At 37.5% G+C, this 22,859-nt stretch overlaps 1 protein-coding gene and 1 long non-coding RNA gene across 2 annotated transcripts in view; both read left to right on the forward strand.

The window, feature by feature from the left end:
- Positions 1–22,859, forward strand: part of VWA8 (von Willebrand factor A domain containing 8) — a 305,881-nt gene that overhangs the window by 142,294 nt on the left and 140,728 nt on the right. The window lies entirely within an intron of this gene.
- LOC145720653 (uncharacterized) lies at positions 6–17,457 on the forward strand. The gene is made up of 2 exons (XR_014143792.1): positions 6–8,282; positions 8,339–17,457. It is a non-coding gene; the product is annotated as an uncharacterized LOC145720653 (long non-coding RNA).

The raw sequence follows: 22,859 nt of genomic DNA on the forward strand, positions 1-22,859 counted from the left end.
TAAGAGTATAAGACCCATAACTTCTTGAGATCTAGTTTAATCATTTATTTTTCTCCCAGCACAATTTAAAAATACTTTCTTAAAACCCATTTTATAAATCAGTTTCATTTTTGTTCCTCCTGTCCTTATCTCTCTTTTCCTTAAAAGGCAATAAAACGTTGGAAAATTTATTTTTTTAGTGACTAATGCTTTATAAACATGAATTAATAGATATTTTGTGGACAGAGAGTGTTGAACATTACATTCTAGGAGCAGATTTCACCAACATAAAGGCTCTTAAATTAGAATAAAAATATGTAGAGACTAAGCCCATTCACTAACAGTAAGCTAAAATAGCTCACAAGGAGAACCAATAAACTATATGATCTCAGGTATGAGGTGAGGAACCAAAAATGTAGAAGAAGTAAGTTATTAGTCTCCTTGCCTTCCTTATAAACACTTTGTGGATTATTTAGTTTTGTGTGGTCGGAATGCTGGTTCAAGGACAGCTTTTATTTATTTAGTTAGTTAGTTTTAAGATTTTATTATTATTTATTTATTTGACAGAGAGAGACACAGCGAGATAGGGAACACAAGCAGGGGGAATGGGAGAGGGAGAAGCAGGCTTCCCACAGAGCAGGGAGTCCGATGTGGGGCTCGATCCCAGCGTCCTGGGATCATGACCTGAGCCGAAGGCAGATGCTTAACGACTGAGCCACCCCGGTGCCCCCAGGGAGAGCTTTTAATCATATAGATATTCTTGACATGAATTGTTTTAGTTTTCTCAGTCAGCCTGTTCTAAATCTTTCTAAAATAAAAGTAAGTAGCACATCCACCAAAATAGAGAGAGAGACAGACAGAGAGAGATGGGGAGAGGGAGAAAGAGAAAGAAATAGAGAAATCAAAGAATATACCAAGTAATAAGCAACTTAAAACTAGATTGAATTATTATTTTAATCCCAGGAGGTAAAAAATACCGTGTAGTGCAAAAAAATGTTGGGTTGATTTGCAAGAATTAATTTCTCATTTGGGTCCTTTCATTAAATAATGATATGTTCTTAAGAGAAAAATGTAGGAGAAAAGAAGGCAGAACTAATGAGTCATAGGAGAAAGAGAAGAGAAACAATGTAAAGCTGGGAGATGGTCAAAAGCTCCCTCTTGGGATTTACACCTCTGACTGTTATGGAGTAAGTGGTACCTGATTAGTCCTACCATAGTAAAGAATTATAAAACTGTACAAGACTAACAAACACTAGGAAACTTACAACTACCAGGGATCTGTGAGCTGAACAACTACCAGAGCTCCCAGGTGGTTAGGAGCCTTCCTTAAACACTCCTGATATTTAGAAGATATTCTATAAAGTCTGTGCATTAGAGGTAGAACCAATCTACCCCTAGAATAAAAGCTACTCTATGCCCATCCTTAATAAGTTAAAACATAAGTCTTGAGAAAACAAGGATTCTTGCTATTTGGTAGTATTTTAGAAATTTTTCTCGTACAGAATGACTTTAAAAACTAAGGGGATGGATGTTAGGGGGAAAAGTCTTTAAAAGATCAATCTTATTCAAAAGTACATTAACTTCTTAACCAAACAAACTTAACATGAAATGAAAGAAGACTGCAAAATCCATTCAACAACACATAGCATTCAAAATGTCAAGCATTCAATAGAAAATTACTAGACATACAAAGAAGCAGGAAAATTGGTCAATAGAAATAAACCCAAAGGGGCGCCTGGGTGGCTCAGTTGGTTAAGCGACTGCCTTCGGCTCAGGTCATGATCCTGGAGTCCCGGGATCGAGTCCCGCGTTGGGCTCCCTGCTCAGCGGGGAGTCTGCTTCTCCCTCTGACCCTCCTCCCTCTCATGCTGTCTCTCATTCTCTCTCTCGCAAATAAATAAAATCTTAAAAAAAAAAAAGAAATAAACCCAAAAATGACAGATGGTGGAATTAGCAGACAGGGACTATAAAACAGTTACCATAAATATATTTAGGTATTTAAAGGGAGAAAATAAGCATAATGAGGCAATAATTAGGACTTCTCAATATAGGAATGGCAACCCTAAAAAAACAGTTTCACATATGAGCAATTGGAGTCTCCAAAGAAAGGAGAAAGAATGGGGCAGAACAATATTTGAAGATATAATGGTGGAAAAATTCCCAAATTTGATTGGAAGCATAAGAACACCAATCCAGGAAACTCAGTGAATCTCAAGCAGGATAAACAGGAAACCACAACAAAGTACATTATACTCAAATTATTGTAAATTGAAAGACAAAAGCTTTAAAACTGCCAGAGGAAAAAAAGACATATTACATACAGGGGAAAATGATAAAAACGGCTGCTGATTTTTCATGTGAAATAAATACCACAATTCAGTGAAATGATTGTTTTGAAAGTGCCAAAAGAAGAAAAAAAGTGAGTGTAGAATAATGTATTCGGCAAAAAATTCTTTAAAAATAAAGACATTTTCAGAAAAACAAAAGCTGAGAATATTTTTTCACCAGCAGACCTGCATTGTAGAAATAAATTACAGTTCAGCATTTTCCATGAACATGGATACAAAAAATCCTTAACAAGTATTAACAAATCAAATTCAAAAATCTATAAAAAGGATAATACATCATAACCAAGTGGGTTTTATCCCAGGAATATAAGGTTGACTTAATTAATCAAATAATGTAATCCATTTAATTTACAGCATAAAGGAAAAACCATGTGATCATCTCAATCATTGCAAAAAAAGCATTTGGAAAGATTTAATACCCATTCATAATAAACACTGCAGCAAATTAAAAATAGAAGGAAACTTCCTCAACTTGAAAAGAGGCATTTTTTTAAAGATTTTATTTATTTATTTGACAGAGAAAGGCAGACACACAGAGCAGAAGGAGGAGGGGAGAGGGAGAAGCAGGCTCCCCACTGAGCAGGGAACCCAATGAGGGGCTCGATCCCAGGACCCTGAGATCATGACCTGAGCCAAAGACAGGCACTTAAGCAACTGTGCCACCCAGGCACCCCTTGATAAGAAGTATTTATGAAAAACCTGTAGCTAACTTATATTTAATGGTGAAAAGCTGCTTTCTTTCTATGATGAGGAAAAGGCAAGGATATTCACTATTCAGCATTATGCTGGAGGCCCTAGCCAGTGCAATAAGACAAGAAAAAACTAAAACTAAAATGCATGTTTAAATGGAAGAAGTAAAATTGTCTTTATTTAAAGATGACATGATTGTATATATAGAAAATTCTGGGAAATCTACGGAAAAAAAAAAGCCATCAGAATAAGTGAATTGAGAAAGGTCACAGGATACAAGGTCAATGTACAGCATCAGTTGTATATTTATATAGTAGCAATGGGCAGTGGGAAAATAATTTTTTTTTTTTAGTTTTGTGTTTAGTTAAAAAGGGCACATGATGAGCACTGGGTGTTATATTCAACTAATGAATCATTGAACATTATATCAAAAACTAATGATGTACTATACCTTGGCTAATTGAATTTAAATAAAAAATAATTTTTAAATATTATTTACAATAGCATAAAAATATGAAATACTTAGGAATAAATTTAACAAAATATGTGCAAATTTTAATTTGCTAATTTTAATAGAGCATAGCAAGGCCCACCCAACTCCATAACTTGTATAGGTCACTTATATAGTTTCAGAGAATTTCTAGTCTATTTCCTCAACTTCTCATGATTCTTCTTTGTATGAATGATGCCTTATGTAAACCTAAATATTTCAACTCCCCCCCTCCCCCCTCCCTTTTTTTTTTTTAGGAATTTACTATGTCAAGATTATAGGACTAGGTGTTTTAGAAGATACAGAAAGAAATAAGAAACATAATTTCTGTCTTTAAGGAGCTATAATACTGTTCTTGTTTTTAATTATTTCAATATTTTATGTTCCCCTGACTCTGAAAAACTGACTACTTTTTCCCTTCACCTTTAAGCTTTAAAACCAGTTTTTCTACCTAATGGACAAAGTTTGAGGAAAATAATGAAAGAATCAAACTCATTGACTAGTTTGCTAGTTCTCACCTGAATAACTTTTGTTTATAACATCACAGTTCTAGTTTTTGAACCACAAGGCACATGGAAAGACTCATTTTTGACATTTTAAGTATGATACAGTGAGCATTGCAGTTGTTCATTCATAGGAGAATTTGAGCTATTTTATTTTGGCTGCATTGTGTTTAGTTTCTACCATATAGTGGTGCCCTTAAAAATATGTAATTACTTGAAACTTTTAATTAGTGTATATTCTGATGTCACTTAAGCATGTAATGTCAATTTAGAGCAAAAACAAATGAATTTAAATTTTAGCTTTTAAAATCGTCAAGCAAAAAACCAATTTCTCTTAAAGATGACATCAGAGATTGAAATTAGCTTACAAATTTATGCCCCAGAAAAAATGAAGTACTTTATGTGAGAGTCCCTTTGTATGATGGGGCAGTTTTTCCATTTGTATATATGGAACACCAAAATATTTTTAAAGAAGGATGTATTAGGCTGAATTGCATCAATCAATTCTGATTGTAAATTATGGAAGTTACTTAGCACAATCAGAAAAAAAGGCAAAGAAATAAAACAGGTACTTAGTAATTATTTCTGGGTATATGTCACTGTCACACTGATTGTAAACAGGCCTTTTGCTTATAATTCATTGATGTAGGAAGTTTTGGTAAGTCTTATTTTTCTAGGAATTATTCCTTGTAATTACTGGTATAGAGTTTATAATATCATATGATATTTTACTGACCTTAGGCTCAGTCATGATATCTTCATTTTTATTCCTGGTATTGGTTATTTGCCTTCTCTCTCTTTTATTCATGATAATTTTTGCCAGGAGGTTATCAACATTATTGGTCTGTTCAAGCAACCAACTTTTGGCTTTTGTGTATTTCTTTTCTATTCACTAATTTCTGATTTTGTCTTTATTATACCCTTCCTTTTATTTTCTTTAGGTTTAATGTGCTTTTCTTTTTTAAACTTTTTTATATGAATGCTTAAATAATTGATTTTCAATCTTTAATTTATATATGTGTTTAAGACTGTTTGTCTTTGGGTTTTTCTTTGGGTCTCAGTTCTTTCATCTCTGATTAAGAAAGGTAGACAAGGTCATTTCTAGTATCTTTTAGCTCTGTATTCTAGTATCTTTAAATAGGCAAGAAGAAGATGATATTCAAGGTGCTTTAGAAAGTTTAGAAGATTAGAGAGAGATATCACGCCTTACTTTCTGCCTACAGTGTCTTTTATACCAACCTTTTGTCTTAAGGTAACAAAAGATCCATAAATAGTAAGGAATTATGTGCTGCTTATTTATGTTCTGTGGTAATTTTGACATTGACCACATAAGTATATAGATGTGTTATCTATGAAAAAACTTTCTAAATTCAAAATGTAATAAGTTTCAAAGCCTAATATTTGTATTATTTTTGTTTATAGCACCCATTGCTACATTATTGATTGATGATATATTACAAATAAAATATCTACTCATTTTAACACGGACCCAGGTATCTCTATTTGGCAATATTTGATTATATGAAGTTGGAAGTAAAAATTCTGTTTCTATTTAAAATATATAATATTAAAGGATCTTCATTAATTAAACTTTATTTCAATGTGGGGAGTTTTTTCATTATATACAACTTTAGAGCTATATTTGCCATAAAATTTAAGGTCATAAAATTGTTTTAAGAAAAACATGTTTTAAAAGACCTAAAAGCAGCAGTCCAAAAAAATGTTCCAGACTTCTCTGATCTATGGGTGACCTACTTAACGTCTTTACTTTGTTTATTTTAGATTCCCTTTCGTGGATTTATGATGTCACCATCTAAATAATCAGTCACATTCAGTTTAGTTTATAGATGTCATTCCAACAAAATTAGTTATGGGCCACTCAACACATTCTCTTGATAAGTAAAACCATCACCAAACATACATGAATAAAACATACAACCAGTATATTTTTTAAGTGTTACCGTCTTGTATTTTAATGATCAGATCTCATAAAAATGAGCAAGCTGGGCAATTTAATTTGTTTTTTAGTTAAAATCAAGATGTTGTCCTTTGTATGATTTAGGTAATTTAAAAGATTAATGGATATAATTACTTTTATGGTATGTATTACAAACAGAAGAGACTACATGCCTCATATTTGTGAAGTACATCTATTTATTTGGTTTTCTACAATGTTATGTTACTTTGATGTTAAAGAGGACACTTGATATGTCACCTTCTGTAGCTGTATTTCCTCTGTGGATAAAAGTACATTTCTATATTAAGAATTATCGTAGGGCTTTGAAATACTTAAATTTACCAGGTTTTTTTTTTTTTCATTTGCTCCCCTTCATATATGAAGATGACAGCACAGATCCAATCATTAGCATGACCCATATGCTCTTGGTTGATTATTTTTCTAATAGTGATGCCCATTGTGAATATAGAGTTCCCAGGTTCCCTATATAGTCCATACTTTCTCTTTAGTGGGATTTTCCTCATGTCTGTTCAGCTTATTCCAGACTAGACCATTCTATGTCCTACTCACAAGTTTTGAGTTTATATCCATGCCTGTCTTTATTCCTCCATCTAAAATGCACTGTTTCTCTTCTAATCCTTCAAGATTTGGTGCATTTTTACCTCTACATGGAACCTTTTCTGATTTGTCATTCTGAGTGTAACTTTTCCCTCCTCTGAAACGGCATAAGACTAAATTTGTACCATTGCAAAAGAAAGAATATGGGTTTTAGGGGCGCCTGGGTGGCTCAGTCGTTAAGTGTCTGTCTTCGGCTCAGGTCATGTTCCTAGGGTCCTGGGATCGAGCCCCACATCAGGCTCCCTGCTCCTCGGGAAGCCTGCTTCTCCCTCCCCCACTCCCCCGGCTTGTGTTCCCTCTCTCGCTGTGTCTCTCTCTGTCAAAAAATAAATAAATAATCTTTAAAAAAAAAAAAGAAAGAAAGAAAGAATATGGGTTTTAGAGATCAAGTCCTGTCTTTGCCATTAACTTTTTGGCAGCTTTGAATTTCTTGAGTCCTAATTTCCTTACTTATCAAATTGAAATAATAATACCTGGCAGGATGGTTGTGAAAATTAAATGAGAGAATGTGTGGAAAGGACCAATCAGTGTCTGACATATTTTAGGCACTTAAATACTTAGGCAGACTAATAAATATTAGTTTCTTACCACATACCCCACTTTCTTATCTCACTCTGATTTGCATTATATTTAATTTCTACATTTCATTTGCATCCCCTCCACTTTCCCCAGTTATGCCTCCTCATCTAAATAGGGAACTTTTTGAAGGCAAGAGTCTGGTTTATTCATTATGTATTAGTTCATTTATCTAATTTGTATTTATTAGATTCCTGTTGTTTGTCCGTGGCTTTTAAGACATGATGACTTATAGATGATGATACCGATCTTGACCTAGAGGAGCTTGCTTGCTTATTAGTGGGTGAGGCTACAACATTTACAATACAATGCCGTATCTGAGCTATGAAAGAAGCATGTGCAGGTTCTGTGGGAACGTTGGGGAGAGGTGCCCAACTCTCTGAGTATACGCAGGTAATATGGTGAAGGTGTCTGGAGAAGGTGGCACTCAAACGGAGTGTTCAGGGATCGGCAGGAGTTTTCTAAGTATGGAACAGAGAACAGGGCATTATGGTTATTGGAAACATACGATCTAAAAACCAGGAAGTGAGAGGCAGCTTGGTATAACGTGGGCTGTATGTGCATAGAGGCAAGGGTTGTTGCCAAGAGGAAGATACAGGCACAGCATAATTCAACATACAAGACTTTCCTCAGGCTGACGAACACTGAATGTGACAGTCTAAATTTAGAAATTCACCAAGTCCCAGAGGGAAAATAGATGTATTGACAGAAAATAGAAAAGCTAAAAGCTTCTCTAAGTCTCATAGAAAAAGTTAGTATTGAGCCATCAGGACATCCTTAGCACTGATAAGAGCATTAGAGGGCTGGAGACACACCACACGCAGCTGCTACACAAAACCTCTGAGATACTCCTGTCTCCTCTTACCCACGATGAATTTGAAAAAGCTTTTTTAAAATAGCTGGTACTTGTAGATTCAGGGGTCTGTGTGAGCTCTGACTGAGCGACCTCTATAACCCTCAGCCTGTGGCTGGAGCATCGAGAGAGCTGAAGTGGCATCAGTCTGGAAGGGACATCACATAAAAAGGCCACAAGATGATCTTTCAAGCCATTGGACAGCAGTTTTCCCACTAAGAATGCCTTCTGCTGCCAGTCCCTCCAACCTTTCCACATAGATCTTCAGGTTTGTAATAAAAGGAATTATGCCAGTCCCTCCAACCTTTCCACATAGATATTCAGGTTTGTAATAATTTTTTTTACTCCTTTCCGGATGGTCTTCAAATCCATTTAAATGTCCATATTATTTTTGTTTCTTTAACAAACATGTACACTGCAGCTACTCTGAACTTTTCTAAGCTGTTTTCAAATTGTAACTCATTACTGCTCACTACAACTCTCTCAGATCAGTACTGTTCCCCTCTCTGTTTTGCAGGTGAGGACACTGAGGCACAGAAAAGTTAAATAACTTGGCTGAGGTTACAGAGCAGGCTTCTTACAACCTGGCGTCAGCCCTGTGCTCTAGGCACTGTACCATGTTGCTTCTTGACTTTGTTGTGTTGACTGAATTGTATTTTCATGATGATAGAACTTTAGTTAATTCGTGGGGCACCTGGGTGGCTCAGTCAGTTAAGGGTCCGACTCTTGGTTTCTGCGCAGGTCATGATCTCAGGGTTGTGAGATCGAGCCCTGCGTCAGGCTCTGCACTTGGTGCAGAGTCTGTTTGAGCCTCTCCCTCCCTCTCCCTCTGCCCCTGCACTTTCTCTCTCTCTTTCTCAAATAAATATTAAAAAAAAAAAAGAACTTTAGTCAATTCCTCACTAAAGTACCAGCCATATGGTAAGACTGTCAGTTAAACAAGTCTTACTTTCTAGACTTCAGTCCCTGTTTAATATCTTAATTTTCTAAATTCTAGCGTCATATTTCTAATCCTTGCTCAGCTTGACCCGAAGGTCTTTTCATATTTTTCCATTTTTTCAGTAGTAAGTTAATCTTATAAAATTTCATTTTCTGTTTTCTTGACCATTTTTCCTGATTATTAAACTTACTTTGCCTCCCCTGAGGTATATCATCAACTGTCACCCAGAGAATTCATAAGAACATAAACCAAATGTTTATGTTCTTGTGGCCTTTTTATGTGATGTCCCTTCCAGACTGATGCTGCTTCAGCTCTCTCGGTGCTCCAGCCACAGGTTGAGGGTTATAGAGGTCGCTGAGTCAGAACTCGCACAGACCCCTGAATCTACAAGTACCAGCCACCAGCATGCTGTGGGCTGTTTTGGAAGAGAAGACTGGAAACAAGGAAGATGTCACAAGCTAAACAAGCTTGAGAACCACTGATGCCCTGTGCATTTTGTCTTAGTTTGCTATATTCCTTGCCATTAGAGAACAGCCACATTGCTTTCAAGTGTTATGTACTTTTTTTAGATTGTGAAAAACTTTAAAAATCCAAAAAATGTAAATAGAACTATATAACACATACCCAAATTTATCACTGAGATTTAACAACTGTTAATATTTTTCTCAAATTTGATTCTACTCTTCCTTTTACAGAAATAAAATGCTGTAATTATAGCTCAAGTCCCCTTCAATCACCACCCCAGTCTCATCTCTCCTTCTTCAAGTTAGTCACTAATGCCAATTTAATTTATAACCTTCTAATCCTTTGTAGGGTTTTTCTTTTTTAACTTGTAAGACATATTTCTGTTAAGAGAATTATTTTCTCTCACTGACTTCCATTATAAAATTAGGGTTACTCTGATGGGGGAAGGATTAAAAAAGGTTTCAGTCCTTAGTTATCACAAAAATAAAAATAAACTCAAGTTTACAGTGGTTTCCATATCAGATTATCTGAACAGGCTTAACATCATATCCTAACCACTTATATCTGCTCTCCTCTCTCTCTCAGCCTCTCTAGTGAGCATGGGTGGTCCGTTGCTCAAAGCGCCCTTAGGTGAGCAGAGAGAGTGAAGAAGTATCTTGGGCCAGTGCCCTCTACTTCTCAGCAGTCGTTGTATTTATTAAAATCGAAAATGCTTCATAAAGTGCTTCTCCTTATAAGTGAGGCAGATATTGCTGTTAAGCCAGACTCTTCAGACAATGGCAGCAGTGACGACAGACAAGGGTGGCATGAGGTGCTTAGATTAAGTAAGTACATTTGCATCTTAATAAGATTTGCTCAGTTCACACTCCATTAAGTACTTTCTGTTAACTGCGATATAACTGTAGTATTTTGTAACAGGAAGAATTCAGGACAATGCTAGAAAATCTAAGAATTGTTTCTACCTTCTTACATCATTCATTCATTCAAACAGTCAACAAATGTCTAGGATGGGGATTCTAGAAACAAAGCCCGAGACGGAAATGTTTGTATAAGTAATATTAGAGGGAGTGCTTTGAGGTAAAACTTGCAGGGAAGCCAAGGAATTAGGATGCAGTGGTGGAAAGAGATGGTTTTAGTTGAAGTCTCGACTCAGCCTCCTCACAGAGAGCTCTGGAGTATGAATGACACTACCCAGTTATCCGATTTGGAAGCAAGAGGGCCAGCCTTTTTTGCCCCCTATCAGTAAGTCATTGGTTATGGGCTGCCCCCTAGGAGAGGATAAGGGGGAACCTGTGACCTCCCAGGCATTTCTGGGCAGAGTAGCTCCCCACCGGTGGAGGGCAGTTCTTTGGAGAAGGGTACAGCTATGAGCTTTCAGAAATCATTGCTGCAGTAGCTGGGGGTAGGTGCATTTGGTGGTAAAGGAGATCTGTGTAGGGCACCAACAGCATATACTACGGGAAACCTTTACTGAAGGACAGTGCGGTCTCTAGCATTGTTCTAGGCCTTGAAAAATACAGCAGTGAACAAGACAGACAAGGTCATTGCTGTCATGAAGCTTTGTTTCTGGTGATGATGAGGAAATATTCAATAAGTAAATAATACAATAAACAGGGAAGTATCAATGCTATAATGGAAATTATGTGATAGTGTTTTAAAGGCTAATGTGATAAGAAGAAAATGGGTAAGTTTGGCAGCAATGACCCTCTTCGTAATTGTGGTGGGATTTGCAGCAAGACATCCTAGCATTTCAGTAGCTTTGTGCGTTCTGGAGACTCGGTGGATGAATTGACCCAATGCAAGATGCATCCATAAAAGATTACAGGTGACAGTGACTAGAGAGAGGGCGGTGAGAACTTAGGCTAGTGATAAGTTGGAATAAGACTCTAGCCAACAGCCTAAGGTACCGGGCCTAGCTAGAGTCAGAGCCAGGGGAATAGGATTAGAGGGAATTAGGGTACTGTGGGGGAATATTGGTGTGATAATCAGAAAATGGAGGGCACAGAGGCAGAAGTATATGTGACTTGTTATGAATCCCCAAATATGAGATTTACAACCTCTTTAAGCAAGACCAGTGAGTCATGTATGTCATTCCCTGATTAGAATAGGAAATCAGGAACAGAGTAGGGTGAGCCTGCAGCCAAGTGAAACTGAATAAAGCAAGGGATAGGACTACGAGTTTTGTACACCCTACCAACAAAGGTGTCTTTTATATTATATACACACACATGTTCTGAATGTAAGGGTTTTTTAACCAGCTCTCAGTGGCAGTTGTATATAATTGAATATCATTTCCCACCAAGGACTCCAATTCTGCTTGTGTATTAGTTGAACAGTGTTACTAATACTTTTTACTGGTTTCTGGTCATCACTGGTTAGATCAGTAATGCTACAGACAACCCTATTAATATGTTTTAAGATACGGTTTTCAGGAACACCCTGTGTCAAAAATAAAAATCATAAATCATTTATTATAAAACTGAGCTAAAAAGAAATGGAAGCCTCACATTTTTAAAAAACGTTTATTTGAGAGAGAAAGAACACGAGTGGGAGGGACAGATGGAGAGAGAGAGAGAAAATCTCAAGCAGACTCCACGCTGACCATGGAGCCCAACGCGGGGCTCGATCTCATGACCATGAGATTACGACCTGAGCCAAAGCTAAGAGTCAGATGCTCAACTGACTGCACCACCCAAGTGCCCTGGAAGTCTCAAATTTTTAAAAGAAAGCATGAGTTTGGGTAACCTTTGAGCCCAAATTGTATCAGAGAGTTATTATAAGGATTAAATGACATATGTCACATGTAACTAGGACAGCGCCTGGTATGTGGTAGGGAGCCAGTTAAAATTAAATCCCCTCTCTCTATATAAGTCTGTATTATCTTCTATCCATATATAGGTGAGTGCCGCATCTTCTGCCCCTTCTTTTCTTGGCTTTAGATCTGCATTTTTCTTTTAAAAATATCCACATAGGTATCTCTGGGGCATTTCAAATCCAAAATAGACATCTCTTCATACCAACTTTTCTTTTGTCAATGTCCTCCAGCTCCCTTTCTACCTGGTTCATGGCAGGTATCAGTAAAGCAGTGTTAAATACATGATTGGTAAAGGGAAGATGCTTCCTCTCTGCACTTATGGAATCCTGTATCCAGTCACCTGGCCTGTAAACTGTGTACCTTTTATCTTTCCCTGTCCTTCATCTTGACAGCTGATCATTATGAAATCATGTCTTCATTTTTTTAAGGTCTCCTAAACATCTTCCTCTTTTCCTTTCCCATGGTCACTGGCAGTGACTGGACTATTGCATTAGTTTCTTTTCCAGAGTTGTAATCAAGTCCTTTCAATTCCACCCTTGTAATAGATGTAGTATCTCCCTCCCTCCTCCTCTGGGCCATAATTCCATTCCTCATCTTTTCTTGCCTAGATTATTGCGGTAGTACCCTGGCTAAGAACTCAGCCTCCAGTCTATCTTTCTCATGCTTCATTGTTGTTCCAGTCAATAAATTTGATCACTTACTGTCTTGCTCAGAACCCTCTGATGACTCCCACTGCCAACAGCATCCAGTCCATACTCCTTAGTTTGAGCCCCATCTGCTTCACTGGTCGTAACTTCCACCCTTTCTCTCTTACATACTTATGCTTAAGCCATATGAACTGCTTATGATTCCCAAGTATCACATGCGTATTCATGACTCCATAACTTACCACATACCACTCTTACAGTCTGGAATGCCCTTTCTCATCAACTCTGCCTGGAAAAGTCTTACTTACCTCGTTTTTAACTAAGCTGGCCCTCGCAGAATGGACAGTGGTTTAAAAGATTCTTGAAAAATAACTCAGGTTTGAAAATAGTATTAATATAAATATAAATAAAACTGGCAGAAAATTATGTAAGTAAAACCATCAGATGGTGCATCTGATTTGATTGAAAAGAGAAAAGTCTCTGGAGTAAGGTTACAGAGGACACCGCACATGAATAGTATTCTCTTCATAACGATTCAGAACAAAGCATTGCTACAAAGAAGTTGAAAGTAGACTTGCACAAAGTGCTACAGGATGTCACCAGTTTGATAATCATATATGTCACCATTTGATAATCAAGACTTTTAAAATAAAGCCAGAATTATTTCAGTATTTTGTAACAAGATAGGAACTAACCATGAAAATCTTTTACACTACAATTGCACTTGTAATCTTATTGTAAAGAATTTAAAGGTCTGTCAAACCTACACATTTGTCTTTTACAAAGTCAGGAGGTCACAATTCGTTGATGTGTGTTCAGTGATTGTCAGAGAGATGCCCCATAACAAATATTTTAAAAATTAAAACATTTAATTTGATCCTTCAAGGTAAAAGTCATGCTTTTGCAGTAAAGTAGAAAATAACTACTTAAAAAAATAATCTTTGGGGCATCTGGGTGGCTTAGTCGGTTAAATGTCTGACTCTTGATTTCAGCTCAGGTCATGTTCCCAGGGTCATGAGATGGAGCCCCACTTCGGGCTGTGGGCTAAGTGTGGAGCCTGCTTGGGATTCTCTCTCTGCCTCTCCTTCCCCTGCTTTCTCTCTCTCTCAAAACAAAACAAAACCAAAAAAAAAAAAAAAAAACTTCTCTGCAGAGAGCATTTTTTTTTTTAAGATTATTTATTTATTTATTAGAGAGTGAGCAGGAGAGAAACAGCATGAGAGGGGAGAGGGTCAGAGGGAGAAGCAGGCTCCCCGCTGAGCCGGGAGCCCAATGTGGGACTCGATCCCAGGACCCTGGGATCGTGACCTGAGCTGAAGGCAGTCGCTTAACCAACTGAGCCACCCAGGCGGCTGAGAGCATTTTTAAATTGGGTGTTTATAACTGTTTGAATGGTTAGACTTTTTTGTTGCTGAAAGTAATATTTCACCCTGTGATATTGTGATAGAATAAGAAATATGTGTTTGGTCTTCATTCCCATTCCTGGCAGGAGCTTCTAAAACCCTTGTCCTGAGGGGCGCCTGGGTGGCTCAGTCGTTGAGCATCTGCCTTTGGCTCGGGTTGTGATCCCAGGGTCCTGGGATCAAGCCCCGTGTGAGGCTCCCTGCTCCGAGGGAAGCCTGCTTCTCCCTCTCCCACTCTCCCTGCTTGTGTTCCCTCTCTTGCTGTGTCTGTCTCTGTCAAATAAATAAATAAAATCTTAAAAAAAACAAAACAAAAAACCTTGTCCTGAGTAATAGGGGTATCTTTCTGTTAAAACATTGATCTTCCTCTCCAGTTTTAAGACCCTTGTAATCTCAGGAGTGAGATGCCTCTTCTTGTATACAAATAAGGTAACTCTAGGGCTCCTGAATAGCTCCTGGGGGCTGGTTGCCCGAGGAACCAACCCTGTTGATTAGAGGGTTGGAACTTTCAGGTGCAAGAAGGTGATTGCCTATTGCTGAAAATCTCATTGAGTTTCTAAAAAGCCTAATGCATCCATTAGGCTTTTTAATGGACTCAACTCATTGGAGTAGTTGACTACTACTGTAGACTCAACTCATTGGAGTTAACAGTACGTCCCTACCTCTACTCCTGACACTTAGCCAGTCTGTCTAAGGAAAGGAGAGCCATCTTTTTAATCATCATAGGGCAGGAGCCACTTTGGCTTGTGTGGAAGGCCTGGGGGCACTAACATTAGCAATGTTAGTGAATGCACTGACCGTGCTGGGAGGGTGGTGTGCCTAGAGAGGGCATGGAACCTCTATGCACATTCCCCTTTTCCCCCATAACTTGCCTTATGTATCTCTACCATCTGGCTATTCCTAAATTGTATCCTTTCTAATAAATCAGGAGTAGTAAGTACAGTGCCTTCCTGGGTTCTGTGAGCTGTTCTAGCAAATTATGGAACCCAAGGAGGGGGTTCTGGCAACCCCTGACTTATAGCTGTTCTGTCAGAAGTATAGAAGGCCTGGGACTTGCAATTGGTGTCTGAAGTGTGGGGGCAGTCTCATAAAACTGAGCCCTTGACCAGTGGGGTCTGTGCCAGCTCCATCCCATAGTTAGTGGCTGAATTGAATTACCTTGTAGACACCCAGTTGGTGTCTGCAGAGAATTAGAGAATTGTTGGGTATGGAAAACCCACACATGTGGTGTCAGAAGTGCTGAAATGTAGAAAGAGATCATATATTCCTGAAGTGTCTCACCTACACACTAAAACAGTTTGAAATACAGTTTCCTAACATGTTTAAAAATCCTATAAATGAAGAGTTGCCGTGAGTTTTGAACCCATTTGTTCAAAATATAAAATGTGGCATTGATTAGTTTGCAGAGCCATTGATAGATGTCAGGAGAGATGGAAAGTCCCAAGCCTGATTGTAACAAAATCCTTTGTATGTCTGATAAATGAGAATGAAAGATGCACGTTGTGCTATTAGAGGTGCAGTCAGGGTTGCCCTTCTGTCTGGATCTCCATGTCTTTGTGAGTGCTTTTTCGGCTATAATAGCCATTAACAGCTCTCAAAATAAACTGAATTTAGGACTAGACCTTTACATCACACAGATACTAAAGTGTATCAATCACATTGTTCTCCCGAAAATATCCTTCTTTAATTTTTAATGAGAACAAAGGCTTTTTGTATTCTTAACAAATAAAAAAACCTAAAAGCATTTTTAAGATACTGTTTTTCATCTTAGCTCAGTTTTTGTTACTATTTTTGTATATTTTAGAGTGTACCTTCTCAGAAAAAACTTTTATTGATAGTATATTTAGAGCCACTGACCTAGAACAGTCTCTGCTATTGTGCATGTCATTCATTATCACAATTAAATGTTCCCACCTCTGTCTCCCCTGCTGATCAGTGAGGTCTCCCTAAGGGCAAGGACGTGTCTTTGAACTGCCTCCTTCCAACATGATGTCTGGAACGTGGTGGATGTTTGATAAATATTTGTTAAACGAATAAATGCAATGTCTCCTCCTTCCCATCCATCTTTGAGACATCCAGTTAGAGTCCTCTCTCTGAAATGAACAGGTGATTGTTCCTTCATTTCCATGAAATGAAAATCAGACTCTTGAGCATGACATTTAAGAAAACTGAACACTCTGGCTCACCTCACCTGGCCAGCTCTACTCCCCTCCATGCAACTATATTCTAGACATGCTCAGTGTTCCCCCAAATTTCTCTTGTATCTCTGAACTTCTACATGTTTGTCTGTTCCTCTACTTGGAAGCGTTTTCTACCCATACCTGCCAGTTAAAATAATATTTAATCATCAAGACTCTGTTCTCTTTAGTCAGAATTAATTGCCTTCTCCTCTGTGTTCCCCCTGAACTTTGTCTTAATTTCTATTATTGCCCTTCTCACTGTCTGACATGAATTATATTTGTTTTATATCTATCATGTGTGCTTCTTGAGAATAGAATCTCTGATCTTTTATAATGTATCATAGCTAATAATCTGCCTTCCATGTTGGAAGTATGTCATACTTAATACACTCATGCATTCATTCATTCTTTGAGCAAACATTTATTGCATGCCTAGAAGGTCTAAGGCACGGTGATAGGCACTAGATATACAGATGATCCTCCCTTGTGTGTAGATGGTGTGCCTTGTCCTCACAGTCAAGGACAGTTGTATGAGCGACTAAAAAGTTCTTAAGTGTAAAGTACTTTCTATCAAACAATTAGTTCAACCGGGAGGAGAGAAGTGAGAAACAAGTAATGCTTCAAAGCAGAGGCAACATTTGAGCTGAGCCTTTAAGGGATGGCCTGAATAGTTTGCCAGGCAAAGTGAGGAGAAGGGAAGAAAAACTTTTCAGAAAAAATAGACACAATTTGCACAGTGCTTAAGAAACTACCAATAATTCATTACAGCCTTAGAGGGTGTGACTGAAATCGTTGAGTGGAATGCATCCATTTCAACAAGCGTTATGGAACCTCTGTTGTATGCTGGTCACTCCTCTAGCTTGAGTGATTACATCAGGAACAAAAGAGTTAAAAACCCCAGCCTTTATGTTTATATTCTAGTTGCTGGTGCGAGAGAGACACAGACAGAGTGAGAACAAGATAATTAAAATGCATGATACATCAGGTGGTAAGTGCCATGGGGGAAAAGTAAAGCAGAGAAGGGAGCTGGACTAGGGCTTACAGTTGTTAATAGGCTGACCAGGGAAGGCCTCACTGAGAAGCTGACATTTGAGTACCACTGATGGACAGTAGCCTGTTTCTTATCTTTTGCCTCTTACAAACAGGCCTTTTAGTTTTGTAAGTTTCATCTATGATCAGTACTTTTTTCCTTTTTTGGTGTGGTTTTAGAGATCTCCTGACTAACCTTAAATAAACAGCAATAACCCCTAAACTCAAATGAGAGAACAGGACAAATGAACAACAGCCTCCTATTCATCCTGTAAGAGTAGAAGAGATTGTCCAGCAGGTGAAAGAGCTTTTCAAGTCCCAACGTGACATAAGCTGGTGGAATGCCCACCGGCACGAGTCAGAAAGTGCTGTGACAGCCTTTGCGGCATCATTCTGGAGGCCCTCCACAGTGATTAGCCTGACAGAGTTCATAAAGCAGTGGAAACATGATGGCCATTTATAACCGCTCATTTATTTAAATTTGGACTCAAGAAATAAGATAGATACCAGAAGAGCAGAAGTGGCCAGAGGCTGAACTGGCTCTGCAGTGTTAGCTGTCTTTAGCTCAGCCTAGATTCCTGCAGGTACTGGCTCAGCTCCTCGTTGCTGTTTCTCTGATGGTGACCATTTTTGTATTGAAACAACTGGGTATGTTATGGAATAGCATTCAAAATCCCCATCAAATTTTAAGATAAAACATAAGATGACAAAGAAATGTGCTTAGAGCTCTGCTCCTATCCTCTGACCTCTAAGTCGTTGGATGTATTTGTTTCTTCTCAGCCATTAAAATGACACTAGAGGGGATCCTGGGTGGTGCAGTTTGTTGACCATCCGACTCTTGGTTTTGGCTCAGGTCAAGATCTCAGGTTGTGAGATAGAGGCCCACATTGGGCTCCACGCTCAGCGTAGAGTCTGCTTGAGATTCTCCCTCTCCCCTTTCTGTTTGTGCTCTCTCTCTCTCTCTCTCTAAAATAATAAATAAGTAAATCTTTAAAAAATAATAATAAAATGGAGGTGCCTGGGTGGCTTAGTTGGTTAAGCATCTGCCTTTGGCTCAGGTCCTGATCCCAGGGTCCTGGGATCAAGCCTTGCATCAGACTCCATGCTCACTGGGGAGTCTGCTTCTCCCTCTGCCCCTCTTCCCATTTGTACGTGTGCGCCCTCTCTCTCTCTCTCAAATAAATAAAATCTTTAAAAAAATAAAGTAAGTGCTATATGTTGACTAATTGAACATAATAATAAAAAATAAGTAAATAAAATAAAGTAAAATGACACTGGAAAATGGCTGAGACTGAAATGAACTCTTTAACTTTTGCTTCTAAAAGCAATATAGCTTATAACACCCAGTCCACACACTACATCAAAAACTAATGAGGTATTATATGTTGGCTAATTGAACATAATAAAAAAAATAAAAGCAAGTAACTTATAAATAAATAAATATGATATATCTTGTTTTTCTTATGATGCAGTAGTGTCTTCCCTTAAGAAAAATCTATCATAAAAACTTAATAAAGTAGGTATATTACAGAAAACTTAAACATGGGTTTCCTTTAAGAGTTCTCCAAATACAGTGCTTATTTACATACTATTTTCTACTTGACCCTGAGTATTTGAAGTGTGATAAATTTAACACTGAGCATTGTGATTTTTTCAATTTGATGAACAGTCAGAAATGAGGATAAAATAATTCAAGATTATAGTATACTGGATAATATGATATATACAAAATGCAACTTACATAGTGAGTTTTAGGCAACAAGTATTACACAGAAAATGTATTTCGGGTTATTAACCAGAAGACATGTGCCAAGCCAGCGTCATGGAGGGCTGGTGGACTTAAGTCTTCTGAAGAACTTCAATAACAGCAGGCTATTTCTCATTTGTCTTAGAGATCAAAAATAGGTATTTCAATTTTTCTGAATTGCCTCTGGTAAAATATCTTTCGATATTTAATCTCTTGCAAGGTCTAGTTCATACTATACCAAAGATGGTACATTATTAGTATGGTGAGTTAAGTTCACTTAAATATATTATGAGTTTAAGTTCATCAGGGGAAGGAATTTCTACCTGTTTTGTTCACAGATACTTGTCCAACATCTGAAAAGATGCCCATTAGTAAATGTTCAGTACATACTTATTGAGTGAAAGATTAGGTTTCCTGATATGGAAAGGTATTCACTTACTAATTTTGGACTCTATTACACTTTTATGTTATTATCCAATTACTGAGGCTTTTAAGAAATATAAATTACTTGTTACTATATTTTCTGATAAAGATTTATCGAGTGGACACTGTGTTCCCCAGCCTTACAATCTACTTTCATCTGTGTGTGTATCTTTGCCCACTCACTCAGTTTTGCATCTGAATCTGCATTTTGTTCTTCTATTCCTTTTAAAAAACTGATCAGAAAAGGCATTGTTTAATGTCAGGGGAAAAGGGAAATAAGAGACCAGAAGCTGTTTTTCTTTTTTGGCTGGAAAAGGGGAAACGAAGTTCCCACAAAGAAATTACATCATGTTGAGTTCCTAAAATTTACCAAGCCAGAAAGCCAATTTTCAGAGTAAAGACAAAAGATCCAATCTTTAAGTATATCATTTTAGTAGATTTATTTTTAAAGGCTGGACAGCTCAAAACTTTCAGATTTTGTTAAAAGATTTGATTATCAGCATGGCTTTGCATATCGGAGGAATTTCTTTTTAAAGAAGTGTTAATATAGTGCTAGGAGATGGGAGGAGGGAAGTAGATTTTGAAAATGAAGCATATTTTGAAATGTTTAGCTTCCATTGGATGACTGCTTTGCTGTCGCTGTTTTCTACCTGCTGTTCCCAGTGAGAACCTACCCCTGAAGGGCGAAGTGTTGCATCACAGTAGACTTCCTTACATAAATATTATTCCCCTAATGTCTTCCTTTCTTTTATGGTTTGTTAGGATTTTTTGCATCTGGACACATTAGTGATGAGTGATTGACTGCTAAATAAACTGTTTGTCCTCCCAAACAGCTATTTTAAGAGCTGGAGTCTTTTCAGTCCCTTTGGCAGAAATAATATTTTGCTTATCTTATTAAAAGGACTTTTCCTTCAAAGCACATATAATAATACTATTTCTCTCCCCACTTTGAGCTTCCTTGCTTTTTACTCTACTGTGTTCCTCATATAGTCTATTTTAATTCCCTCTTTAGAAATGAGTAATCCTGGGCTTTGAGAAACTAAGTGATTGACCAATGTTGGAGGACTCAGATTTAGGCCAGTGATAGGTTTTTTGGTGTGTTTTTTTTTAAGATTTTTTTTATTTATGTATTTGAGAGGAGAAAGAGAGGGAGCAGAAACAGGGGGAGCGGCAGGCAGAGGGAGAGGGAGAAGCAGGCTCCCCTCAGAGCAGGGAGCCCAAAGCAGGGCTCCAATCCCAGGACCCTGGGATCATGACCTGAGCCAAAGGCAGACGCTTAGCTGACAGAGCCACCCAGGGGCCCCCCAGTGCTGGCTTTTAACAAACACTGCAGTAATCACAGTTATCTGTGTCTTCCTTTTTTTGTATTGTATGGCAGGACTGCTATATTAGTGGCTGTTTCTGTTTGAGGGCCTTGGGAAGTTTCTCTCTCAACATGGCGAAATATATTTGCCTTTTATAGACAAGGTTAGGAAAATGGTGTTCAGTGCTATTAAGAGAGCCCAGAATATTTGTAAACATTGTTTAAATCTTAAATTTGTTGCCCTTAGCTATGTCTAAGTACCACTCTCTGTTTTATTGGTGAAAATTATTATTAGTGTCCCTTACTTTATTTTATTGATTTTTTAAAAATATTTTATTTATTTATTTGACAGAGACAGCGAGAGAGGGAACACAAGTAGGAGGAGTGGGAGAGGGAGAAGCAGGCTTCCCACTGAGCAGAGAGCCTGACATGGGTCTCGATCTCAGGACTCTGGGATCATGACCTGAGCCGAAGGCAGCCGCTTAACCAACTGAGCCACCCAGGCACCCCTTCATTGATTATTTAACATAAACCTGTGGAGGGGCGCCTGGGTGGCTCAGTCATCAAGCATCTGCCTTCAGCTCAGGTCATGATCCCAGGGTCCTGGGATCGAGTCCCATCTCTGCTCTGCAGGAAGCCTGCTTCTCCCTCTCCCACTCCCCCTGCTTGTGTTCCCTCTCTTGCTGTCTCTCTCTATCAAATAAATAAATAAAATCTTAAAAAAATAAAATAAAATAAGCCTATGGAAATGATATTCTTGATGATGCCATGAACTCTTTTTCACTTGAAAATATCTTTCAGCATCATTTACTTTTCAGTCAGTGATGTTATGCTTATCTCTTATTGACAAAAATTACTCTTTATTTCTATATTCATGATCATCCCTCTTTTAAAAATATTTGGCAAATATTTGTTAAGTGCCTCCTATGTACCATATTCTCTCTTTCCTTTCTCACGTTTGGCTTATGTTAACAAGTAGTCTCTTCCTATAGCCAATTTTATTTAATGAACTGTGAAGTTAGAGATGATTTTTGTTAGCTATTTGAAACTCTTAGGTGTCTTCTTTCTTCCTTCACTCTTACGTTTAACTACTATTGTTTTCCTAAAAGAAAGCTAACCATAACCAATTTAAACATAACATACTAAAATATCATTTTCAAAATAAACATCACTATTTTGAGATCATTTGCTCCTCAGTAAATTAGCAGATACTAGCTTAATATACCTTTACAAGCAACATTTCAAGAACAGATTGGGCTTGCTTTCCAGAGGACAATTTTCTTTTTCCTTATTTTGTCAAAAACCTGGTCTTTATACAGCCTAATTACTTTTATTGCATCTGGAATGATTTTAAATTACTATCAAAACATTAATAACTCTAATTTAAAAAGAAAAAACTTAAAAAAAAAAGTTAAAAGAAGAATAGAGTTTAGCACCGTATTTCTTTGAGTAACCCCTTTATCTACACAGGTGTTAATTGATAGACAGCTTTAGTCTGCAAGATAGTGAGAGGTGAGAACATTTATGTCAGCAATTAGCTGAAAATTCTAATTAATTCAAACATTATGGATAACAGTTATATACTGGAAAGCCATCTTTTTATTAAACTTAGGCTAAGGAAATGTGATTTGGGTGTGTTTTAAATTTCCTTCTCCCCAATATTGTTGGAATTATTGACTCTATTTAAACTTTTATGAGCTTATATTTCAAAGCTGTTCTTGAGAGGAACAAATCATAATAGAATTAAAATTGTAGCAAATAATTCTTTTAGGGTTATTGCCTATTTGTGTGGAGAACTAATATCTTTTGATCCAAGATGCTCCTAAATACAGAGCAATGATTTTAATCAATTTTTCTGAAAAGGAATCATTATATTGGCTTTAAGAGTAAGTT

This window comes from Leptonychotes weddellii, chromosome 3 (assembly GCF_054177405.1).
Source record: "Leptonychotes weddellii isolate Sample4059 chromosome 3, ASM5417740v2, whole genome shotgun sequence".
NCBI lineage: Eukaryota > Metazoa > Chordata > Mammalia > Carnivora > Phocidae > Leptonychotes > Leptonychotes weddellii.